The sequence below is a fragment of the Phalangium opilio genome, unplaced genomic scaffold (genome assembly GCF_054372755.1).
Source record: "Phalangium opilio isolate 3A_F unplaced genomic scaffold, DU_Popi_V2 ptg000031l_1, whole genome shotgun sequence".
Lineage (NCBI taxonomy): Eukaryota > Metazoa > Arthropoda > Arachnida > Opiliones > Phalangiidae > Phalangium > Phalangium opilio.
In genome coordinates, this window is record NW_028324158.1 from 8,670,585 (window position 1) to 8,695,108 (window position 24,524).

The 24,524-nt window shown below is 36.4% G+C and overlaps 1 protein-coding gene across 2 annotated transcripts in view; it reads left to right on the forward strand.

Moving 5' to 3' along the window:
- Positions 1-24,524, forward strand: part of Ten-m (teneurin transmembrane protein Ten-m) — a 415,273-nt gene that overhangs the window by 61,884 nt on the left and 328,865 nt on the right. For both annotated transcript variants that reach the window (XM_089869961.1, XM_089869962.1), the window contains exon 2: positions 872-920. The gene's annotated coding sequence lies outside the window, so the exon portion shown is untranslated. The remainder of the gene's footprint in view (positions 1-871; positions 921-24,524) is intronic.

Below are 24,524 nucleotides of genomic sequence, written 5' to 3' on the forward strand. Positions count from 1 at the left end.
AGTTTGCTCTTCAACTTTTTATGTAGCAGAAATGATCCAAAGAGATTGAGAGAGAGAGAGAGATTGAGAGAGAGAGAGAGATTGAGAGAGAGAGAGAGAGAGAGAGAGAGAGAGAGAGAGAGAGAGAGAGAGAGAGAGAGAGAGAGAGAGAGAGGGAGAGAGAGATCGTGATTTGGGAGCAGACATCTTTTTCGAAATGGACCAAAATTGAAAGCTGATGGCTTGAAAAAATAAAAAGAAATAAGGAACGATGATAAAGAAATATAAAGAGTCGCGATGGGCCAGTGAGGATATTTTCCTTTTCTATGCATTTATAATATTTGAAGTATCTTTCAAATTTAAGTGTCTTTTACGTAATCGTAATGATATGGATTCCCTTTTATCCTTGCGGTTATCTTATATACAGGGTGTTTTTGAAAGGGGTGGGAGTAATTATGGGGGTGTACTTTGGGGCATCGAAAACTGAAAGACAATGTTAATTAAATTAAATTTTGTTAATCAATTAAAGCATACGTTTATAAGATATGATCCATAAGTATGACACTAACTGTACTTCGTAATGCTAAAGAATTACAGCTCGAGCTAGTTCGAGAACGACAAGCGAGAATTAAAGTCCTACACTCGGTGGTTAATTTTGCAGGACTTCCATTTAGGTCCTATTTAGTCTGTACTAAGTCTTTGACATGGCCTCACCAGGCGTCGCTTTACCACGAATCTATGACCTACCTCACTAACTTCATGACAAGCTCCAGTTTGTAACCAGTGACAAACTAATGGAACATATCTTATAAACTTAAGTTAAACGAAGCATATAAAACACATTTTTAAACTCTTGTTTCTAATCATATTTCGTTTAATTTTCTATTTATAGATTGATTCTGAACTACGTTTCCAAGCATCTATAATCCATCTTGGATCCGGTAAGTCGATAAGTTTAATTCTGTTATTACACACATTTCATTCAACATCTATTGAGTATTATTATTCGCTATAAGAATTGTACAAATGTAACTCCAAACTTCCCAAGCGCAAAAGTAGATGAAACTTGAAACCCGTATAAAATTTCTATTTTATATTTAAAGAAACATAAAACCCAAGAGGGTAGGCCTATGCACTTCAGATCGAATGAATATCGTTTTCAATAGAGTCAAGTTAGGTCTTTCCATCCAAAAATTAACCGCGTTGAAAGACACATAACCCATGAGACTAGCTATGAGAATTTTTCGAGTATTTTTCTTTACGATTAGCTGAACGACGCGTCGATTGATGCTTGATGCCTTCTTCTGAGCTTCTTCTTGACTTGGGTGGCTGATAATAAATTTTATATGCACGTTGAATGCCATACGCCAGACGTGAATACATACCAGACCCAAATTTCGTTGGCTCTTTTGATTTTGAACCGATATCGCTGAGACTTATATACCCTATGAACGCTGTCAGCAGTTTTCCAAGGTTACCAGCGTGAATATCTATGAAATACCATAAAGTAGTGCCTCTACTCTATAGATTTCAAAACCCAGACGCGACTAAGGGCGACTGTTTAGGGTTAAAGGTCAACTTTTCATCCCCACATCTCCGGCAAGGCTCTCAGCGTCATGGCTTCTGTTTATTTACTAAGCGTGATTGTGCGCCTGTTACGTTCTAGGGTGCGCTGGGGTACGTGTTAGGGGTGTTCTGGGTGTTAACGTGGGGTGTCTCGAGCAGCGCCTGCTGGCCTTTGACAGCCAGCTGGACATTTCGTCCGATAAACAACATTAACGATATGCGCGCCTTAAGTTTTTATCTTTGTATGGGTTTTTTATTTTCTGTTTATGGGTGTATGGGCTGGATTTCTTGGTTTATGAATAAATAGTGGAGTAAACCTCGCCAATGTTTATAAGAGTAGTTAGGTCTTATAAGTACCTTGGTGCCCAGGATTACGCCTAACGTGAAAATTCGAAAAGCCTGAGAAAACAATGCGTTTAGGGCTCAATGCATTTAGTTGTTTATCGTGTGATAGTTGCAGTAAACAGATATGATCAAGATGTTTGTACATTGTCAATTCATGTGTTTCACATGAAGAAGGGAAATTTGTGTGTATTTCATGAAGAAATAGGGAAATTCGTGTGTATTTCATGAAGAAATAGGGCAAATTCGTGTGTATTTCGTGAAGAAATAGGAAAAATTCGTGTGCATTTCTTGAAGAAATTGGGCAAATTCGTGTGTATTTCATGAAGAAATTGGGCAAATTCGTGTGTATTTCATGAAGAAATAGGGCAAATTCGTGTGTATTTCATGAAGAAATAGGGCAAATTCGTGTGTATTTCATGAAGAAATAGGGCAAATTCGTGTGTATTTCATGAAGAAATAGGGCAAATTCGTGTGTATTTCATGAAGAAATAGGGCAAATTCGTGTGTATTTCATGAAGAAATAGGCAAATTCATATAATACCACTAGAGAAACAATTCCATAGTATAGGTTCTAGATGAAGCTGCACTTACTCCCTAAATACAGAGAGACTAAGGGATAGAGGCTACTCTGTGGCCCCATCTAGCCTTTTTAATATTAGTTATCAAATATTGCGCCAATCTTTTTCATATAGACTCAAGATTATTTTGGTTATAGAGTAAATACTTTTTAAAAGGATCAAACTATATGAAAATGGTTTTTAGTTTTGTAAAACGTCAATATACCATTACCCGCATTATAAAATACCATAAACCGGTCATTGGCCGCTAAATCCCGCGTTTATTAGACAAGCTCTGACGTATTATACAAACCGCGTGCAATGCATACGCGAATAGTCGGCCCGAGACTACAAAATAAATAAATCTTAGCCTAAATTCTTCTTCGGAACTATAAAACGAGCTAGGAATTCTCCTCCGAGTCTTCATCTTTCTCTAAACATTGGTCGTCTGGCAGGCAGTCTTATCTAAGAACGTGATCTGGGATTCGTCACTATCGTTAATTCAGACACTGAGAAATAGAGGGAGCTGCGAACAGGAAGCCTGAATAGGTTTAGTTCATCCAAGAATAATGGGTAATTTTTAATCAAATGAATGTACTCAACTGTATTAATCCTATCATAAGACATGTTCCATAAGTTAGTCACTGGTTACAAACTGGAGCTTGTCATGAAGTGACGTAGGTCATAGATTCGATGTAAAGCGACGCCTGGGCTAGGAGCTGTTAAAGACTTAGTACAGGCTAAGTAGGAAGATGGAGTTCTGCGAAATGAACCACCGAGTGTAGTCTGCAATTCTCGCTTGTCTTTCTCCAACTACCTCTCACTAAGTCTCTAGCCTTACTAAGTATAGTTAGAGTCGTACTTATCGAACATATCTTATAAACTTATGATGCAATTTAAAAATAAGACCAGTTCAAATGAATTTTTATTTAATTAATAAAACTAATCACGTTTGCAATTACGAGGAAGGGGAATGTTACATGGTACAATATTCCTGGAAGTATATAAGTAAATTCACTTGCCATAGTGAAAGATTCCAACACTCTCCAAGATTTAATTTACGCCTTGTCGTAAAGTGGTGTAACCATAATCGCGTTTTGAAGTGAAATCGTTGGCCTTTCGTTGTTCGGATGCAATGTTTGCCGCTTCACTTGAGGTTAGACATATTGATTATAGCGTCAGCAATAGTGTAAGAACTATCTCCGTTCTGTTATAATAATACAACGGAAATGTAAACCTTTTCGTTTTGTAGTCCGACGTGTGTAGTCTGCGTTTTCTCCATTATCTGTTCAGGATTTAATATTTAATTCAGTGGAAGGTAGAGTTTCCGTTTCATCTAATGCATATCATAAGTTTATAAGATATGTTCCATAAGTATTACGCTTCCTATACTTCGTAATGCTAGAGACTTACAGCTCGAGCTACTTCGAGAACGACAAGCGAGAATTGAAGTCCTACACTCGGTGGTTAATTTTGCAGTCCATCTTATGACTATTTAGTCTGTACTAAGCCTTTGACAGCGCCTCACCAGGCGTCACTTTATGACTTACGTCACTTCATGACAAGCTACAGTTTGTAACCAGTGACAAACTTATAGAAGGAACATATCTTATGAACTTATGGTATTATGTAAGGTTAATGATGTTGGGATACAATTTAAAAGCATTTATTGTGAAGTTACCGCCCTCGTTTAGGTGTTTACACTATAATTTGGTATACATTTCTGATATGAGAAACAGCTTAAAGGGTTAAAAATAGACTGACCTAAAATAATTCAGATTCAATTATCGAAGTATCAAGAAAAAGATAACTCATTTAGTTGTTTTTTCTTCTCTCCAATAGCTAAAAATATCTACTATTTCCTCTTTAACATCTTAACTGTCCTTGTCCTTTCTTGGAAATACAGCCCACAAAGAGAGCTTGTTTCGAAACGGCATTTCTCAATCAATTAAAGGATGTTTTTACTTCCTTGAATCTTACAAGATCTTACCTAGAAGGAAATCAATGTTAAGCCTTTGCTTCCTTCCTTGAACGTTTGTATTTTTTTCCTATCACCGTAAGCCGCTGAGGAGGACTTAAACTATAATACCTTCGTGTCCTTTGTATAAAGCAGTATGACCCATAGGTGTGCATTGTTCATTTTAAATAGGACTTAATATAAATTGTTTCCGCTTTGATATCGTTGAAGTCTCGGCTTGAAGTGATTTAAATGTTTTCTTTAACTGCGAATATCTACTGCTAGTAAAGGTGGGGAACGTTTATGGGGGAACAGTGTGCTATGCCTTTAACTGCAGTAAATACTCCGCCTTGAAATTTCAATCGATGGGTTCAAGTCATCTACGGATTGAAAAACAAGATGAGCAAAGCGTATTAAACCCCCGCGTTGTAAACATGGCTGTAATTTTTAAGTTGTTGACGTTCAGATAGGTTGAAAGACAGTCAAAAATTAAGTTGTTTTACTCGGTTTCAAATGATTTGAGTGGATTGATTTCAAGGCATGATCCCGATTCCACACTTTAGAGGGCTTTCCGCCTTATATCCTTCGTCACTACGTCATATCTACTGATTTATGCTCGCAATAAATCTAAGATGGAAAGGCGTCGAAAAACCCAGCCTTCCATTTTGGTTTTTTGCGCTTGCGCTCTAGGCGTTTTGGATCAGCTGAGAGTGTCAATGGATCATCCCCTTGTATGCCCCGATTCTGGGGTTTTCCAACACCCTTTTTTACATCGAAAGATGTGTATTAAGACCAACCAGTCTCGTTATGACAGTGAGGTTTTCAGGCATGAGAATCCAATTCATTGTTTGAGCGAAAGAAGTAGAATCATCTAAATTGCGTCCAGTATCTCAGCCAGTCACTTGGGCTCAAACTAAGAACCCTTTAACACCTTAGGTTTCCCAAGGAGTTAAAATCGAAATATAAGGAAAAGAAATGGTCGGAATCTGAAAAATAAGAAATAGTAGGGGAGTATTGGGTCATTGAGACAAAATCAACGAGAGGGGCCGCGTACTGGCTAGTGCCAGCAGCACGCTTGGATAAGTCGCTTTCTTTCTTTGCCCGGTTTCTTCTTCTTATAGCATCGAGGGTTTGAAGGAAGGTCGGTCGTCTTTTTGGCATTGGCTGTTAAGGTTTTGGAGGTATAGGGATTGGAAGGAGGTAAAGGAGGATACTTAAATTGGAGAGAGAGAGAGAGAGAGAGAGAGAGAGAGAGAGAGAGAGAGAGAGAGAGAGAGAGAGAGAGAGAGAGAGAGAGAGAGAGAGAGAGAGAGAGAGAGAGAGAGAGAGTGAGAGAGAGAGAGAGAGGAGGGAAATTCTACTACACTCAGCGGAAAAAGAGAGAAAAATTGTTAAAAAAAGACCTGGCTTTACTTCGACCCTTTATCTGCAGCTGCTGGTCGATAAAGAAACGCTATGTTAAAGGGGGTCGTTCCTAAAATTGTTTGGCTGCCTGCAATTCATTAGCGATTTCGAGTCGAAAATGTTATATGACATTTTTTTTTCCGTCCGAAAATGTTTTACCATGCGTTTTAAAGTTATGTTTGAGTTGTTTTGCGGTTGACCCCGTCTCCTTAATTAAATTATCATCAATTGTCCTTTAGTTTCTTAATTAAATGGAATGGGTCATCTTTTAAAAAGTCCATTTTAACTTCAAAACGTTGTCCCTGACTACAAAATGTCATGGGGCATTTTTGGACTCAAAATCGCCCAAAGAACATTTTTCTTTTCTGACAGACCTCCCAGGAAAACCCAGTTAATTTATCTAAAATTTTTCATAGACATGATTAAGGCAAATATACTTTTAAATAAGTTTAAATTTAGTTTGGAATTTTATTTTTGGGTTTGATTCAAACTCCAATTACTCTGGAGTATTTGTTTTGTTCAGAAACTTTTCCAACAACAATTTCCTCCCATAACCAAAGCCTTCATATTTTTTCTTAGAATATCTAATACCGATATTGTTAATATAAATCTATATATACTGGTATTATATTTGGAGCAAAATAAATATCATCCGGTATAGCCTGTACACCCTTAGGGTACTAAGTCTATCCCCATGATCTCAAAAATCCCGTTCCATTTATTTATCCTTTGCTTTGGTTCGGTTTTTGCGCCAAGGTATACTGGAGAAAAGAGAAGTCCAAGAGCAGAGGGATGGATAACATGAATGTATTTGTTTTTACTATGAATATTGGCTTGGTTCGATATAATATTGAATTTGACTAATTGCTGAGTTTAAAACGGAGCTTTAATTGGTTTTAAATATTATCAGAAGGGGATAATAGAAGAAGGATGTCAGTCTGTATCCTCTTAATGATTTAGCTATGTAACATGATTCTTCCCTTGGTCATGCAGCTTTTTGTTTGCTCTCCTGCTCATCAAACTTCAGATTGGTAACTATCGCACCGTGCTATAGGGTGAATTCTATAACTGTTTGGTACTAAATCCTCAGCAATTAACCCACAAACCTTGATTGTCTTGACGTGCACGGGACAAAAATCCATAAGCGACTTGGAAAATAGTTAAGCGCTAACAGAGTATTATGAGGGAACTATTTATCGCGTATGTGATTTGGTTACTCCAAAAGTAAAGTTTTCCTCGGTGAATTTCATTGATTCATCAGTTTGAGACTATGTGGAACAAAAAAGAAATCGTAGTAAACATTGAGGGAAAGGGGTCTCCTCCGGTCAATGTACGATTAGACCGTGATGTTGCAACCAGAGAGAGAGAGGGGGGGGGAGACAAAGCTAAGGGAAACAGCCATGGTCCGTTCTCCAGCCTCTCATCCCTTCCACCGAGAGCACTGGCTCGTTAGGCTTAGCGTCAGTTGCCATAGAAACCGATGGAATGGAAGGGGAAAAAAAGAGTTTCTCCCAGCAATGCTAGACAGATCGAAAAACTCGCCCGGAAATAGCTGGTGTTTCGCAATAATAAATACATTTTTTTCTTATTATTTCATTTCGGTAGCACATGTTGTGATTGCGGGATAATTTTTAGCGTACCTTTCTTTGAAGAGTCGATATAGCTATAGCTTTGATGGCAGAGTGAATATATTTTTACTATGAACCAATGAGAAGCGTTACACTTTCAGTTTATTATGAAGTATTTAGTACGTTTTTGCGTTGAAATTAGGGCTAATTTAATTTACATTAAAGGGAGCAGTACAAAACCGGATGTAGGTCCAATCATGCAAAGAAGTAATATTTTCTGACACAATTTTATTGCGACATTCAAACAAGCATAGAGCCTTTCATGAGTTAACACGGCTATTTAATTTAAAAATGGATTAGATCTTTGAAAAACCATAAGTTTATAAGATATGTTCCATAAGTGGGACACTACATATACTCCCTAATGCTAGAGACTTACAGCTCGAGCTAGTACAGCTCGACTTTTGCAGTCCATCTCCCTATTAAGTCTGTACTAAGCCTCCTTTGACAGCGCCTCACCAGGCGTCGCTTCACCTCGAATCTATGACCTACCTTCCTCACTTCATGACAAGCTCTCATTATCCAGGGACAAATCTATGGAACATATCTTATGAACTTATGATAAAACGGATCAAAATGCTTTCAAAGTGCCTTGTGTCGCGCATAAGCTTGGCTAAACTTGATTGCGCCACACTTTCCCGACTTTTGGTGTATAGTTTTATTTTAAAAATACTTTACCTAAAAACAGGAACAGTATAGTTATAAACGGTAATAAAAATGTATCATGAATAAATATGCCTTGCGACTTGCGGATTACACCACACCATGCACCACCACGAGTCTTTTAATGTTATTACCGTCAGTCTCTTTGCTCTCTCTCTCACAAGCCTTTTCCACAGACAGTTACCCCTATACCAGCATCCCACGGATGGTTTCCCTGGTGGTGTGTCTCCCCTTTCAAGCACCGCCACGTTTTCATCCCCATGTCAGAGAAGAAACAAATTGAAAGTCTGAGACGTGGATGGCCAGATACCCCGTTCTTATTATTAACCCAGCTAGGGCTGCGTTTCATAACCATCCTCAGTTTGCTCTCTAAACTAAAGCTGTAATGATCCAGATTGACGCATAATGGCGCCCAACTTTAGTTTTGGGCCATGGAGAAAATTAAGAGTGTTTTTACACCTCACGCGTCCCACGCTCGCCATCTCTCCAAGGGTTCTACTGTCTCAACCCTATCCTATCTAAAACCAGTCCAGGACCATTCCGAATATATCTCCTCTCCAGAGATGTAATGTAATCATTTATCACAATTAGGTGTTGGGAATTATAGACAAGTAAAGAGGCAGCTCAGTGCACCATGGTGGGCATAAATGTGGATGGAATGGGGTATTATAAGAAGCATTTTCAGTAATTTTCGACATTGGTATATCCAGGGTGTTCTTTAACGAGTGATTTTAAGCCTAAAATGTTCTACGACGTTTTGATTTAATTAACACGGTTTTCAAGTTATGGCTAGGGTGTTTTACGGATGACCCCTTTATTAAACTAGCATTTTATATCAGTTTCCTAATTAAATTTAAGGGGGCATACATAAAACACTGTAATCATAACTTGTAAAAGGAGTAAAATGTCATGGAAGTTAAATTTTCGGCTCAAAATTGATTTCTCATAGAGCCTTATGTATTTCGCTCGTCCTGGTCACCTTTTTTGCGCACCCTGTATAATAATGTTTGTGCGCATGCTTGGAATTGTTCGTATGGGATACAGAAAAAACTTTTAAATTAGTTTGAAGAAAAGTGGTCTGAATTCGTTGTTTATGAACCATCAACAACAATTATAGCATACGTCTATTATGTAGGGTCATATAGACTTATGATTACAGTTATACCCCATGTTCATTGACACTTTCCATTGGGTTTGATCCAAAAAACACGCCCCAGACTTATCAGAAATATCCTGTAGAAGTTAAATCAACCTTAAATAATTAACAGCATCGCAACCTTAATTAAAAATCTTCCGTTAATTACATGGATGTCATTTGACGAGCATTAATGCTACGAAACAAACCGGTGGGTGCACCGCAAGTCGTTATCTTATAATCTTTACATTTGATACGGGTAAAATATATTCACCTTTAAATGACCATGCACCATCCTAGGTTTCTACCATACGCAAACTAATTTCTGGAACGTTAAGCCTCGCGTTCAATCCCTCGTGCCATCAACATGAAAAGCGTTACAGAAACGGCGTTAAGGTGTGAGGGCTCTCTTGTTAATCTTACCAAATTAACGCGGATGGTACGTGGTGCACCCCCCTAAAATCCTTCCTCAAAAATGTTTAATGTTGCAAAAAGATATCTTATACCCAACCAACCCTTGGCGCCAAGGCTTATCTTTACATGAATATCTCCTCCCAACTCTCTTATCTCGGCATGCTGAAGATATAACCCTATGTTTAAATGGAATGAAGCAATGTAGAGCAAGGCGGGGTACTGCGTGGAAAATGAGTGAATTAACTGACGCCGGGAAATGGTATTTTCAGGTATTAGTTACATTTGGGAAAATAGTAATTTTCGGATGAGAAAAGGTTAGGCTTAGCACGAATATGTATGTTGGTATTTCATTTTCGTTTGCGTAATGTCCGAAGTAAATTATTTGAAGTAGGTTTGTTTTTATTTGGAGAGCTATGTTTTAATCTATGATTGGTAAAATTCTTCAAGTTAAATTTTCACTTTTCCATACTTTTGAAAACTGTTAATTTAATTGACTTACCAACTAACTAATTAAAAGAGTAGAACGTGCTGTTGACGGCGTTCAGCGAGAAAACCGATCTATTCGGTATGTGCACTGAACGACCCTTGTGACGTCGAAAAAAAGTAGTAGACCCATCCTAGTAAACAAGCTAGAGGTGCCCCAAACTTCTATTAGGTCTTGATAACAAATCAACCCTTTATCATGATGAAATTCAATCATCAAAAATGGAATAAATTTACTTCATTTGATTCACATCTGATAATAGTATATAACGTTTTGTACCTATAACATTACGGGGGTAAGACCTCGTAAAAATGCTGATGTTGCACTATACATGTATTTCAAGTTGAGTTTGCATTACAGTTTAAAGTTATGTAATGTTTTTGAAACGGTATGATCTTAGTATTCTTTACGTTGTAAACTGAGGAAGGGATGTAACGCGTATATAGTTACTGGATTATTTAATACTCCTTGGGGTTGGAGAGAAGGCGTCGACATTAACTTGAATTAGGTAAAAAGTCGGGTCTGCTTTATTCGGCTCTATTTTGTACCTCCAGCCTAATGCTTACGTAGCTTAGGTGTTAATGTAAGGAAAATTAAAATTACTTTAGCCTTGGCTAGAATATTACTTTTATGATGGTAGACAATTTATGTAGTGTAGGCCTAATATATTTTTGTATAATATATCTTTATTTTTTCTTAGCTCTAGCTTAAATAGGTTCTGTACATAATAGTTTTAATTGTGAAAACCTTGACGTATGGATTTTCCCATCATCCTATAACTGCATATGTAACCTTTATTTACACCATAAGATATGTTTCATAAGTTTGTCACTGGTTACAAACTGGAGCTTGTCATGAAGTGACGTAGGTCATAGATTCGAGGTAAAGCGATGCCTGGTCAGGTGTTATCATAGGCTTAGAACAGACTAAACAGGATGATGGAAGTCCTGCAAAATTAACCACCGAGTGTAGGACTTCAATTCTCGCTTCATTCGTTCTCGAACTAGCTCGAGCTATAAGTCTCTAGCATTGCGAAAGGTATAAGTAGTTTCATACTTATGGAACATGTTTTATAAACTAATTTCTACGTCTTTTATATAAGCATACGAAAGTAAAATCCCTGGTTGGTATTAAGCTTTAAATTCTATAGCAATGCGTTAGCGCAGATTATGTAAATCTTAATGTTTTTTGTCACGAACTTATCTTTAAGACACGCTAGGCAACTTCCCGGATGAACAGCTTGGTACTATATACGTAAAAAAGATTACGATTATGCAATGGAAAAGATTAAGACAAATGCATTAAATCGGATACAAAGAAATATAGCGGGAAAATGTAAATTTCATCGGTGCGTTTTGAGAAAGTTAGATTAAAAAATTCATTTCGATCTTTTCTCTAAATGGATTTCTAATATAGTTTTTATGATTTTTCTCTACAAATATCAGAATTGGTTTTTCCAAAGAAGGGACGCTAACCTTTAATCTAATTACAGTTTATTTTAAGGGAATGTGACCTTTACGAAAGACTAACCTTACTTCAATTCATTCAATAGACCCATGTATTGCTATGTTCACACTTGCACAGGAGTCGGTTGACAAGTACAAGTACAAATACAAGAACCGGTGCAAGTACAAATACAAGAACCGGTGCAAGTACAAATACAAGAACCGGTGCAAGTACAAATACAAGAACCGGTGCAAGCACCGGTACAAGCACCGGTACAAGCACCAGTGCAAGCACCGGTACAAGTACAAATACAAGTACCAGTGTAGAATACCCCTGAAAACTAGAACCAAGCTTCTCGAGTATCAGTTTTGTTCACACTTAACTTTAGAAGCGTTTTGAATCGCTTCGAACCGGTTTCTCATGTAGTGTGAACATGGCTTATGTTAGTTCAAACCCCAAAATCACGTCCGTCCCAGAGTTCATCCTTAAAAAAAAGAAAGAAGTAAAAAGGTGCATTGGGTATTGGACATAAATAAAAAATGAATACGTGTGTATAAGTTACAATCATGAAAAATGGATGCGTAGTATAAGTTGTGGCATAGTTGGGATGCAAACAATGTTTTGATTGTACTCACTCTTGGGTTTTAAAAAAACAACTCGGAAATCTTGTATTACCATAGTAGCCCATGTAGAGGGAGGTTCCAGATCATAAAAAATCTAGGAGTGCATCAGGAAAGATATAGGTAATTTCAACCTAGACCCATATAACTTCGCGGCCCAATCCCGTGGAAGAGAAAAAGAATCAATTTCCATAAAAGGACCAAAAAAGTAAGAAATTGGTAAGCCTATATACTTCAAAGAACGCGTTATAGTTTGCCTCGGCTATATTTTCACCTATTAGAAAATATCATTAGGTATGAATCCATCTAGTTTCGGCGCCAGTGCAAACTGACGCGCGATGCCGGTGTAATATTCCTACTCCAGAGTAATACGGAGTACTCCGAACTCCCTCTACATATAGCTTTGGGAATAAATCAAGGAAAGCTAGCGGACCGTTTCGAAAAGACTCGGGAGTTAGGGGAAAAAACATGGGGTCGAAAAGTCGCTGCAGTTCGAGTGTGTAGATGGTGTTAGTGGTGTATGTTTAGTATTTTGGGGGTGCTATGGATTCATAATAATAATAATACCGTAGAGGGTGCTAGTTTCCATTAGTGCAACTTTTAGACGTTCATTGATACCATTTCTTATGGATATAACGCTCAGTTTGAATTCTGCAGTTCATCAGGTGCAATAACCGTCCATGTCCACTATGATCCCATTTAGATCGATTTCTTAGAATCTTTAACTGGTAATCTTCTGGACCTTTCCGCTTGAATTAAAGGGGAGGACTTGTAAAAACGTCACCTCTGACGTCATTCATAATGTATTTGAACTAGGAAACCACGTGATATTGTCGTAGATAGCGACCTATGAGTGTCCTAACTCGAATGTAAACAAGTTCTCTTTGCGTGTTCTGAAAGAGTAAACCTGGGATCGACTGTTGTCCAAACTTGTACTATATATGTGAATAGCCAATGAGACGTGAGAAAGTTTTGAGACCTCCCCTTATCTTCAATCAGATATCAGTATGGGGTCTAAAGCTAATTGTAGATTCCAAGTGGAAGAATTTATGTATTTCTGTCCCATTAATTAGAAACCTTAATTTAAAAGTAACTAAAACATCGAATATTGTGTCTCCATCTCCTTCGTCACGTGGTTGCCGTGGTTAGGCATTTTATGTCAGCTCCTCTACAGCATTCTTGGATCCACGAGTGCATTATTATGGATGCGGATTGACACCCCCTCGCTTACCTGTCGATATATCAAGTCTCCCCAACCCCTAGCGGGAAAACGTCCGACTCTATTAAGGGGGAAAACGAACACACGTGACCTTAACATTTGCCATTTGTTTTCCTTGTTCGACTTGGCATTATTTTTTCGAGGGTGTCTGATTGTAGACTTGACTTTTTCCTATAACGTGGTATAGTGATAGTACGCGCGGATTGTGTATAGAATATACCATAAGTTTATAAGATATGTTCCTTCCATAAGTTTGTCACAGGTTACCAACTGGAGCTTGTCATGAAGTGATTGAGGTAGGTCATTGATTCGAGGTAAAGCGATGCCTGGTGAGGCTCTGTCAAAGGCTTAGTACAGACTAAATAGGACCTAGATGGAAGTCCTGCAAAATTCTCGGTTGTCGTTCTCGAACTAGCTCTCAGCATTACAAGTATAGATAGTGTCATACTTATGGAACATATCACTTATAAACTTATGATATACTGAGTGTGGGGATAAAAATCGAAAAAGATTGTATTTGGCAGAGAATTTATCAATACGTAAAAATCCTCTTCCCGTCATGCAGTTGCTAGAAAGAAAGTGCATTTTTAGGAATTTTTGGGGGTTTTTTTGGGTGGGAGAACTGAACTTGGGAACTTCAATTTGTATCTGTAGATGAATCACTAGGTATCGGGAATGTCGGAGACTGTTTTGTAGCTTTTAGTGTGAGTATATAAAAACCTCTCGTGACTGTTGAAGGGAAAGAATATATGATCAATATTGTTAGCGGTACCTGGTATGATCTCACCGTATATATTGAAAGTACCACATACGCTTTTTCTTATAGTTGATCAAAATGGAAACAAGGTTTATTCAGGTGTTCATATCTTCAAGCTTAAGACTAGAAGACCCGAGGCAATCTAACCACCATTGAGTCTGACCTAAGCCTAATCATAAACTAAACCTAATATAACCCAAGCCTAATCATAAACTAAACCTAATATAACCCAAGCCTAATCTTAAACTAAACCTAATATAACCTAAGCATAATCATCAACTAAACCTAACTTAACTAAAACCTAATCATAAACTAAACCTAACGTAACTAAAGCCTAATCATAAACTAAAACTAACCTAAGCCTAATCATAAACTAAACTTAACCTAAGCCTAATCATAAACTAAACCTAACCTAAGCATAAGATTAATCATAAACTTAACCTAACCTAAGCCTGAGATTAATCATAAACTAAACCTAAAATAACCTAAGCCTAATCAGAACCTAAACCTAACCTAAGCTTAATTATAAACTTAACCATAAATACAATTGAGGTCAGGTTGCAAATGCAGCCTTATCCCTAAGTTATAAATTAACAGGTAACTAAATGAATTCAACCGAATTCAACACTCATATACTTAAACCGGAAGTGATTAATTACTTTCAAAAACATTTAAAAAATGTAACCTACGATTTATACCAAATGTTGTCTCGTGTTTCATATTTGGTCGATTATGTCAGTGGGACATTACTTAAGCCTAAGTTAAGCTAAGCTGCACTGGACATTGAACTTTATCTAATATAGTTTATTCATTCGTATTAATTTGAATTTCCTTTACTTCCTCTGGAAATAATGATCTCATTATTTGTAATAAGACTACACGAGGAAAGGTAATCCCTTTGCAGAAAATATCTCTATAAAAGACTAAAAATCAGAAATCATATGAAAAACTCCAAGGCTTAACGCTAATGAATGGAAATATTGAACAAAGGAACTTGAGTGAAAAACTAAAATTGGGGACCTACATTACAGGCGGCGCGTCATCTAATACATTTATGAGATTGTCAACCTCGATGGTCAGAGCAGCTCCAATTTAGTCTCCTTAACGATAAAACGGTCTTGTAGAAACACGCTGTTCCTTGTACAAGAAAAAAAATGGGAAGCAAAGACTTTGTTCTCTTATTAAGTATAAAAAAAGGCGCCAGAAAGTGTGATCAAATTCGTGGGCCCGTTAATGATGAACTAATGAAGTTTCTGTCTTATAGAAAACTTCAAAAGAACTAGGCATAGTTCTTTGGGCTTGGGTTCATGGATATTATAAATAATATAGGGGATTAGAAAACTGTGGTCTTCCCTTGTACTTTGTCCGTCAACAATCTGCACTCCGCAAAGAGAGATTATGATCATTCTGGGACATCAAATAGTTGTTAAATGAGAGCTCTAAGCTTCTGTTGCAAAAGTACTTTTGCATCTTTGCCGGTCCTTTTTAGAATATAAAGTCCTTGCTTGGATTGAAAAATGGATGGTTAATAACGAACGCAAAATTACTTTCTTTTGTGTTTCATTCTGATAGATCGTTTTACATCGTTTTACATTCATTCAGATATAACGTGGTTCTCCAATAATGTTTTAGAGAAAATATCTAATTAATCGAAATCGAACATGGGCGTCGTAGACCTGTCCTACTTCCATTTGCTTTATCTTTCAACTACATTCCTTCAATTAACAATCTACAATTAATTAACTACACCTTCTTAAACTACATTAATTAACTACACCTTCTTAAACTACATTAATTAACTACACCTTCTTAAACTACATTAATTAACTACACCTTCTTAAACTACATTAATAAAAACGAAAGTCCATTAATTGCTTATATGGAAAATGTACATTGCAATTTCATCTTTTTAGATACTGCTAGACGAAACAAAATTTAAATTTATTTATATTTCGAATGAATTTATTATATAATTACTAGCTTATCCTTTGGCATTCCATAAAGGCTTACTCTTGAATTCCCAAAGGAAATAATGTCCTAGATATTTTTGAGGAATTGTTTTCGTCATTAATATACAATTTTACAATTAATTCCAAGTCACAAAATGCCGTTTTTCCCCTCTGTTTATCCGTTTCAATAAGCCTGGTTATTAAAAAGAAATAAAGTCAAAAACAAAAAGGGTTTTGCTTTATACACTTTACGTGGTTTAAACATCTGCTTGATCTCAATTTTATACAATTTTTCTCTTTTAAAATCAAATTTTGAAGCTCATTCAATAAATATTTATTCATCTCTCAGGGACATTGTTTTCTATTTATTTGTAAAATATTCCTTATTCTTTTCGTCGGGTACATTGGAGTCGGGACCAGCATAATATCAACCCTTTTATCTTTCGTAAATATGATCTGTCTACTTGCTATGTTTTTGCTAAACCAGGGATAGATTTAATTTTGAAAGTAGGAATGGAGAACAGAGTAATCTGGGCGCGGGTCAAAGTCCCTAACCCCCTTCCACGGGACGGAGGGGTATGAAAGAAGAGGCCAGTCATAGCGACAGAGGTAAAATGGAATTACGTATTTTTCGCCGTCCCCGTCAGCAACGTCATCAAAACGTAGTTTAAGTGAGTCAATAAGATAATTTCAACTTTTCGTTACGTGTTGGAGGGAGGGGCTCTATACTGGGCTATGAGTCGGACTGAAGTAAATACTAACCGTTCTCCTTTCCTACTTCTAAAATTAATCCCTTGTTCTAAACAGAATTGATATTCTCAAATTCGTTTGATGTTTTGCGATACGTAAAATGCGGTTTACTTTGAGGTGATTTTTAATATACTTTTCAAATGAATATTCCTTAAAACTAAGTAGGTTACGCATTTATTTCAGGTTGTTTATTTATTGTTATTTATCATTGAAATAGGCTTAAATGCAAACAAAAGAAATATTCTTTTGAAAACCAAATTACCGAAGCTCTTTATTCCATTTTATCGTATTGTTTCCAAATCTTTTGACTGTCTAAAAGCAAAACACACAACTTTCTAAAACTCCGTGCACAGTTCTTTTATTTCAAATTTTAATTTTTTTCATGCTGGTTTAGACCTACATCTCCCCGGGCTATATTCTTACCATGAACCAAAAAATCTGATCATACCTTCTCTAAAACGGGGTCAAATTTTGTAGGAATTTTTAAAAACGGTTGATTTTATCTCCCAAGTGTGGTGGTGTAGCAAGGAGTAAAAAAAAGGGGTGGTGTAGCATAGCCAAAGAATCAGTGAAGGAAGAGTAGAACGACGACCGAGTTTTATTTATTGATCCCTGAGCTGCTCAGTCGGTTCTCCTCCGGATAGCACTGGAACTACTCTAGAAAAATATCGGATCATAAATCTGGGGCATGCAACGAGGGGCCCACAGTATAGTAACTACTTCATAACAGTAACAGATGCTACCGAAAAGCTACGGAGTGTAGGAAGGGATGCTGGGAGATCATTTGCATTTTTACTAAAGAACAATACAATGAAAATGACACGCTCTTCTTTTGCCTCCTTAAATTCTGTTATTCTGCTTCGGTGGTCGACAGCAAAACCAAAAAATAAAATTTAAAAATGGGTTTTTGGAGTTTCTTTGAAACTAGAGAGGGAGGGGTGGAATTAATTCTTAAAATCTTGATAAATCTGATAAATATATTAAGGAAGAGTAGAATAATACGCAATGCGAACTAATTTGATAATAAATGGTTTTCCAATGCTGCAGACGACATTATAAGCTTTGAAAAACGAAACTTCTTTATACTGACTGTATTTGAATTTTCTTAATTTATTTTTTGGCATTGTAACAATGGGACTGTGTGACAATTAATGCCTCTGAAATATTATATATCAGAAAATTTTACACGAGATGTTATTCCATAAACTTTCGAAGTACATTGGGGTTCTATATACGATATTGAACACATAGTATATTAAAAAGGAACACTTTAACAAAATTATTGAAGAGAACATGCAACTGCTCACACCTAACATTTTTCTATAAAAATATATAGAGGTCTTCTCATGATACCTGCCATTCATTCCTGCTTTCCTTAGATAGTTAAATTTCTATTAAAATATATCAAATTAATAATGATTACGTTTAAAAAAAATAAGATACTTTCGGCAATAAAGTATATAACAAAATTTAATCATACCATTTTGCATAAATTACGAGCTATAAAATTAATATTATCCTTTAAAACAACCATATAACCTAATTCCTCCTATATGTATCTACACCTACAGTATATAGTTTAATACCTGGAGTATTATTGTAGTCAGTTAGCACCTTGGGAAGCACCAAAATATAGAGAAAATGTATAATTAACGCAATGGTATTCATTGTTTACGTTTTTGCGTACAGAAGTACACTTGTAATTACCAATGGGCTAACTGACTATATAGGCCAGTGTCTTTCCTGATCACGAAAAGCAGTCGTAAAATGTTAAAACCAAGACCCCCCCCCCCTACTATACCCTCCTTGTTATAATGGCAGACCTATTAAGGGTTTCAAATGTAGGGCCCGGCCGCTCGTTTTGGGCCTTTTAGGCGATTAACCTAAGACCAAGTAAATGTTGTAAAAAAAATTTCCTCTCTTGCATAATAATTTTCTTTTATGCCCGATCTCTTCGGGACTTAGTCTTGGTGGTTAATTATCAACGCCAGTGATTAAACCCATCTTTAAGCTCTCTTAAATTTGAATTTCTTGGTCTGTAGGCCCCGCGTGGTACTAGTGTTCTTGAATTTCCCTAATTGCAAAGCATTTTCCGGAAAACGCATTTAAAAAGAAATCCAAAAAATAAACAGAAAACCAGATATTTCCATAATATTGAAATTCCTTTTGTCAAATCTCCGGCTGTAAATATGATGGCTTCTTGCAACACGCAAATCTAATAGACCAAAATGTCCTCTTTAAACTAGTGCTCTTGAATTTTCCCTAATTGCAAAGCATTTTCCGGAAAACGCATTTAAAAAGAAATCCAAAAAATAAACAGAAAACCAGATATTTCCATAATATTGAAATTCCTTTTGTCAAATCTCCGGTTGTAAATAAGATGGCTTCTTGCAACACGCAAATCTAATAGACCAAAATGTCCTCTTTAAACTAGTGTTCTTGAATTTTCCCTAATTGCAAAGCATTTTCCGGAAAACGCATTTAAAAAGAAATCCAAAAAATAAACAGAAAACCAGATATTTCCATAATATTGAAATTCCTTTTGTCAAATCTCCGGTTGTAAATAAGATGGCTTCTTGCAACACGCAAATCTAATAGACCAAAATGTCCTCTTTAAACTAGTGTTCTTGAATTTTCCCTAATTGCAAAGCATTTTCCGGAAAACGCATTTAAAAAGAAATCCAAAAAATAAACAGAAAACCAGATATTTCCATAATATTGAAATTCCTTTTGTCAAATCTCCGGTTGTAAATAAGATGGCTTCTTGCAACACGCAAATCTAATAGACCAAAATGTCCTCTTTAAACTAGTGTTCTTGAATTTTCCCTAATTGCAAAGCATTTTCCGGAAAACGCATTTAAAAAGAAATCCAAAAAATAAACAGAAAACCAGATATTTCCATAATATTGAAATTCCTTTTGTCAAATCTCCGGTTGTAAATAAGATGGCTTCTTGCAACACGCAAATCTAATAGACCAAAATGTCCTCTTTAAACTAGTGTTCTTGAATTTTCCCTAATTGCAAAGCATTTTCCGGAAAACGCATTTAAAAAGAAATCCAAAAAAATAAACAGAAAAACAAATATTTCCATAATATGCCAGTGTGTAAGTTTTTATGCGAGGCAAGAAGTGATATCTAGTTTATTAGGGAGAAGGTATAATTTCGCCACATTTCCAGCTTTATCTCCAGTCCAAACGTAGGTCCGGAGTTAATCCCCGCCTCTAAATTACAACCAGCATCCCATTGGTTCTTGAAAACTCAGGTCGGCGCGACGCGAATGACAAAAATTACGTATTTTCCGACTGAGGAGAGGCGAAATAGCCCTGCCTCCTTTTACGTCCCCCTTGTATTTTGAAAGGGGGACTGGCCCGCGAATACTTAGGCATCTTAAACCTTCTCAATAATAAACTAGATATCACTCCTTGTGAGGTCAAAAATTTACATTACACTTTTTTTCTGTTATATACTTGGAAATCTTTGAAAGACAATTTATGCGTAGGGATGTGAGACGGTAATTTACCAAATACCGCGGTAAATTACCGATTTTAAAATACCGTAGTTAATTACCGCGGTAAATTACCATTGAACGGCGTAAGATCTTAAAACCAAAATCATAATATATTTTGGGTTTACAGAACAATCGTATTCTTCAGACAAGGAGTATTGATACAAGCATTTACACCAGGAGGCCAGGCTACTTGGTCCACTGCACTCTGTCCGCCAATATCCTGGCCTCCTGGTGTAAATGGTTTCAATCCTCCTAGTCTGAAAACAATAGTATGTATGTATGCATGCATGCCATGATCACGTGACATTGTTAAACCTCCGCTAAATTTAGAAGACATTACCAACAAGGCTAAATGAGTTTTTAAAATTTATACGTCTAGGCCTAGCGTCCTTTCTACTGTACTCATAATGCATGTAGTTGATGGCATTCAATTATGAAATAGCCAAGTATGTTTGGGGTCATCGTCCTAGACGTGGGTTTTTCGTTTGATGACCAAGGCTTAACAGTTCTCAGATTTGCGAATCTTTAATACTTATCGAAATTAAAGTGTTTTTGCATGCGCTGAGAAAACCCGCCGGTAATCCAATCTCGTTTCTATAAAGCCCGCGAAAACACATACTCCATTTATAAATCGACGTTATTCGTGATCACTGGCCTTTCGACAAAATTATCGAGATTGTTGGTCGATAGAAACGCGCCCATAGCCTAATCTCGCTATTGGGAACTAAACTGTGCTGCTCAAGCCCCTATAGTTGGCATAAATGTATATTAAGTACTCGTGTTTTAGGATAGGAGTTCGGCCATGATGGGACGTGGCTCCGATGACCGTGCTTTACCAAACATTTTAGCCGATGAGAAAAGCCCACGCTCTTACGACTATTAGCACTCATTTACGAGGTGCTGGACACTTGAACAAGAAAAAACAAAATCCATAATCCAGATATCATAGTAAAGAGACAAGAGAGCTGGACGCGAGATAACAAACAGCACTTTGCAGTTAATTAGTATTCCCAAATCAATATTGAAGAGTGACGAGTGTCCGACCACATGGGCCCTGCTTTATTATATATATTATCATCTTCCGTCGCCGGAACACCTTTAGTAGTTTAACACCTTGTTAAAACCTAAATTTTTGCGATTTATTAGGTGCGATAGGGATAAATGTGGTGGTTTCAAAGGTGCTAAGGAACTAGGGGAGTTTCGCTGTTCATATCCTGCAGCGCAAAATTGGTCTAGACTCTAATTTGTTAATTAGCTAGACATTCTCGTTTTTAGAGCGTTTTGCCAATTAGGATCATTAGCAATTAACCAAGGGATTATTTAATTTAATTGGCAGGGATTCCACTTTAGTTTTTATGGAAGATAAATGTTAAACAATGAGTGTTTATATTAAGGTTCATTAATTTTAGTAAAAATGTTTTTTCTAATGCAGGGTGTTTCTGATAATTCTGCAATAAATGTTGTAGACAAAATGTTCTTTGACCCTTTAACCTCAGTTTGACCTCAAGAACATAACCTTTAATTTATGGCAGACTTATCAGTTAGATAGAACGTAATTTATTATAGAAAATAGAAATAAAAATTTATTAAATAAATAATTTATTTGAAGCCCCTTTGTGGTTACACACACTGGTGTATTGCGGGTAAACCTTTCTACATGCGCTATGGAGAAATACATTGGTATCTTGCCCCTACGAGTTAGGCTTCTCGAAAGGATCAGTAAATCAAATTTCTACCCATAAACCTTTTGCTTCCATATTGGTTAGTTCCCAAGGTTTGACTTAAACCCAAAAACTCCAGTGTTTGTAGGCGTTAAAACATTATTACCGGCGTTCAGTGTTTTTCTAAATTGCCATTACAAACGTTTCTAACCGAATTTTTATGGAAATTTGTTATTTTATCCGAATTTAAATCATGGAGTCGAATTTGAAAGCTTCTGGACGTCACGCGAGGTGAGGCTAGGCGGGATTTGGGAGTGTTGTCCCGTCCCATAAACACGACGAAATTAATCTTAGCCCCGCCCCTTTACAATAATAAGTATTTAGGCACCGGTGCCGTGTATGCATGCCTTGAATGACCTGTAATAAAAGAAGGAAAAAGTAACAAAAAGAAGTAAAGAAAACGCTAAGTTCTTGTTATCCTTAAATGAACATTAACTTGAAGTTCTAGGTGTTTTGTCTTAATTGGTTTCCGGTAATATTTTGGAAAGTTTTTTGTTCTTATTCTGAGTCGTTCATTTCTGAATTAACATAGTTTTATTTTGAATTTAAAAGTAGCAAAAGAGTTAGTTTCTTATATAAAATTTGTAAATATTTGAGGAAGTTGTTTGTCTGTTCTGTTCTTTGAGCACTGCTAGAATCGTTAATTTCCGAATTAACCTCGTTTTATTTTGATTTTAAAAGTAGCAAAATGGTTAGTTTCTTATATATTAAAAAATTACCATGCAAATATTTCACAGGGTTTAGTGATTATTGCCTACAATCATATACATAAAATTCTAGTATCTTAGCTAGTGTAGTAATAAATAGCGATTTGAAGAGCTGTGACATTTGGACGTTGTGTCCGAAGAAAGGCTATAAAACGTTTCGTTTACCAACTTTTTTTCTTTGTAAAGAAGAATGGGAGGATACAGCCAATAAAAAGGGTTTACTGTTGTTTTCGAGTCGTCGCGTCGCTCGCTTTCTCTAGGTGCTTTTGTAGACGTATCTAATTTACGGACACGCTCGTTACACGCGGCTCAACTAAAGCCAAAAGTTAAACTGACACGCGAAATCGGATTTGAAGACTTAATCGCCGACGTTTCTTTTTTTCCCCCATAGACTTTTGCAAACGAGTAATCGGCGCGAGATTGTATCCGCCTTTCTCTAGTTTGTTAATTTTAGATAATGGTTGCGTGTCGTAAGGTGGTTAAGAGGTTTTCAAAGTTTTTCATCGGAAAAGTATATGCGAAAGAATGAGAGAAAAAAAGGGAAAAATGTTGCCGGATTTGGCTTTGCGTGTTTCGATGTTGAAACCGACATGTAGATTTTAGTATAGAGAATGAAAGAGGTGTCAAAAACATTACTCAAAACGAAGGGCAAGCCTTGGCCTCTCTCTCTCTCTCTCTCTCTCTCTCTCTCTCTCTCTCTCTCTCTCTCTCTCTCTCTCTCTCTCTCTCTCTCTCTCTCTCTCTCTCTCTCTCTCTCTCTCTCTCTCTCTCTCTCTCTCTCTCTCTCTCTCTCTCTTGTATGTGTACTTGTAAGAACTGCCTTTGGGCGGGAGTGGTAGAATGGCAGAAGTAAAAATGCAGTGTAGCGGTGCAGAAATCTAATCAATTTCTCTTAGGTTTTATTAGTGACTCCATGCACTCTACTCTCTAGGCATCGCCGCTTCCACTCTATTCTCTTAATTTTCTGTATCGTTTTAAGCCGGCAGACGTGAGATGGGTTTGGTGGTATGTTTAGTTAAGAATAAGTGGGTGTATTATGATAAGTGATATTTTTTAAGTCGCTATGACATTTTTATTATGAGTGAATTTAAAGAAAAATCCAGTTTTATATTTCCTCAAAATTTAAATTATACATAATTATCTTTTTAAAATTTTGAGCGTATTTTTCTAGTTAAGTCTCTTTCCTTAGTCAATAGCCTAATTTCGCAAATTTTATATCTATTTTCCAAAATTGAATACCTATTTTCTAAAATTTAATGTCTATTTCCCAGTTAATAGCCCATTTTTCCAAATTTAAGGTCTGTTTTCTATAGTTATTAGCCTATTTTTCCCAAATTTAATGTCTATTTCCCTGCTTAATAGTCCATTTTTTCAAATTTAAGGTCTGTTTTCTACAGTTATTAGTCTATTTTACCAAATTTAATGTCTATTTCCCTAATTAATAGCCTATTTTACCAAAATTAATGTCTATTCCCCTAGTCAATAGCCTATTTTTCCCAAAATTATCGTCTATTTTTCCCAAAATTATCGTCTATTTTTCCCAAAATTATCGTCTATTTTCCCAAGATTTTCGTCTATTTTCCCAAGATTTTCGTCTATTTTCCCAAGATTTTATCTATTTCGCCAGTTAATAGCCTATTTTCCCAAAGTTGTTAGTCTATTTCCTTCAAATCCTTCATATACAATTCTCTCCTGCAGCAAATTCAGTAAATTTT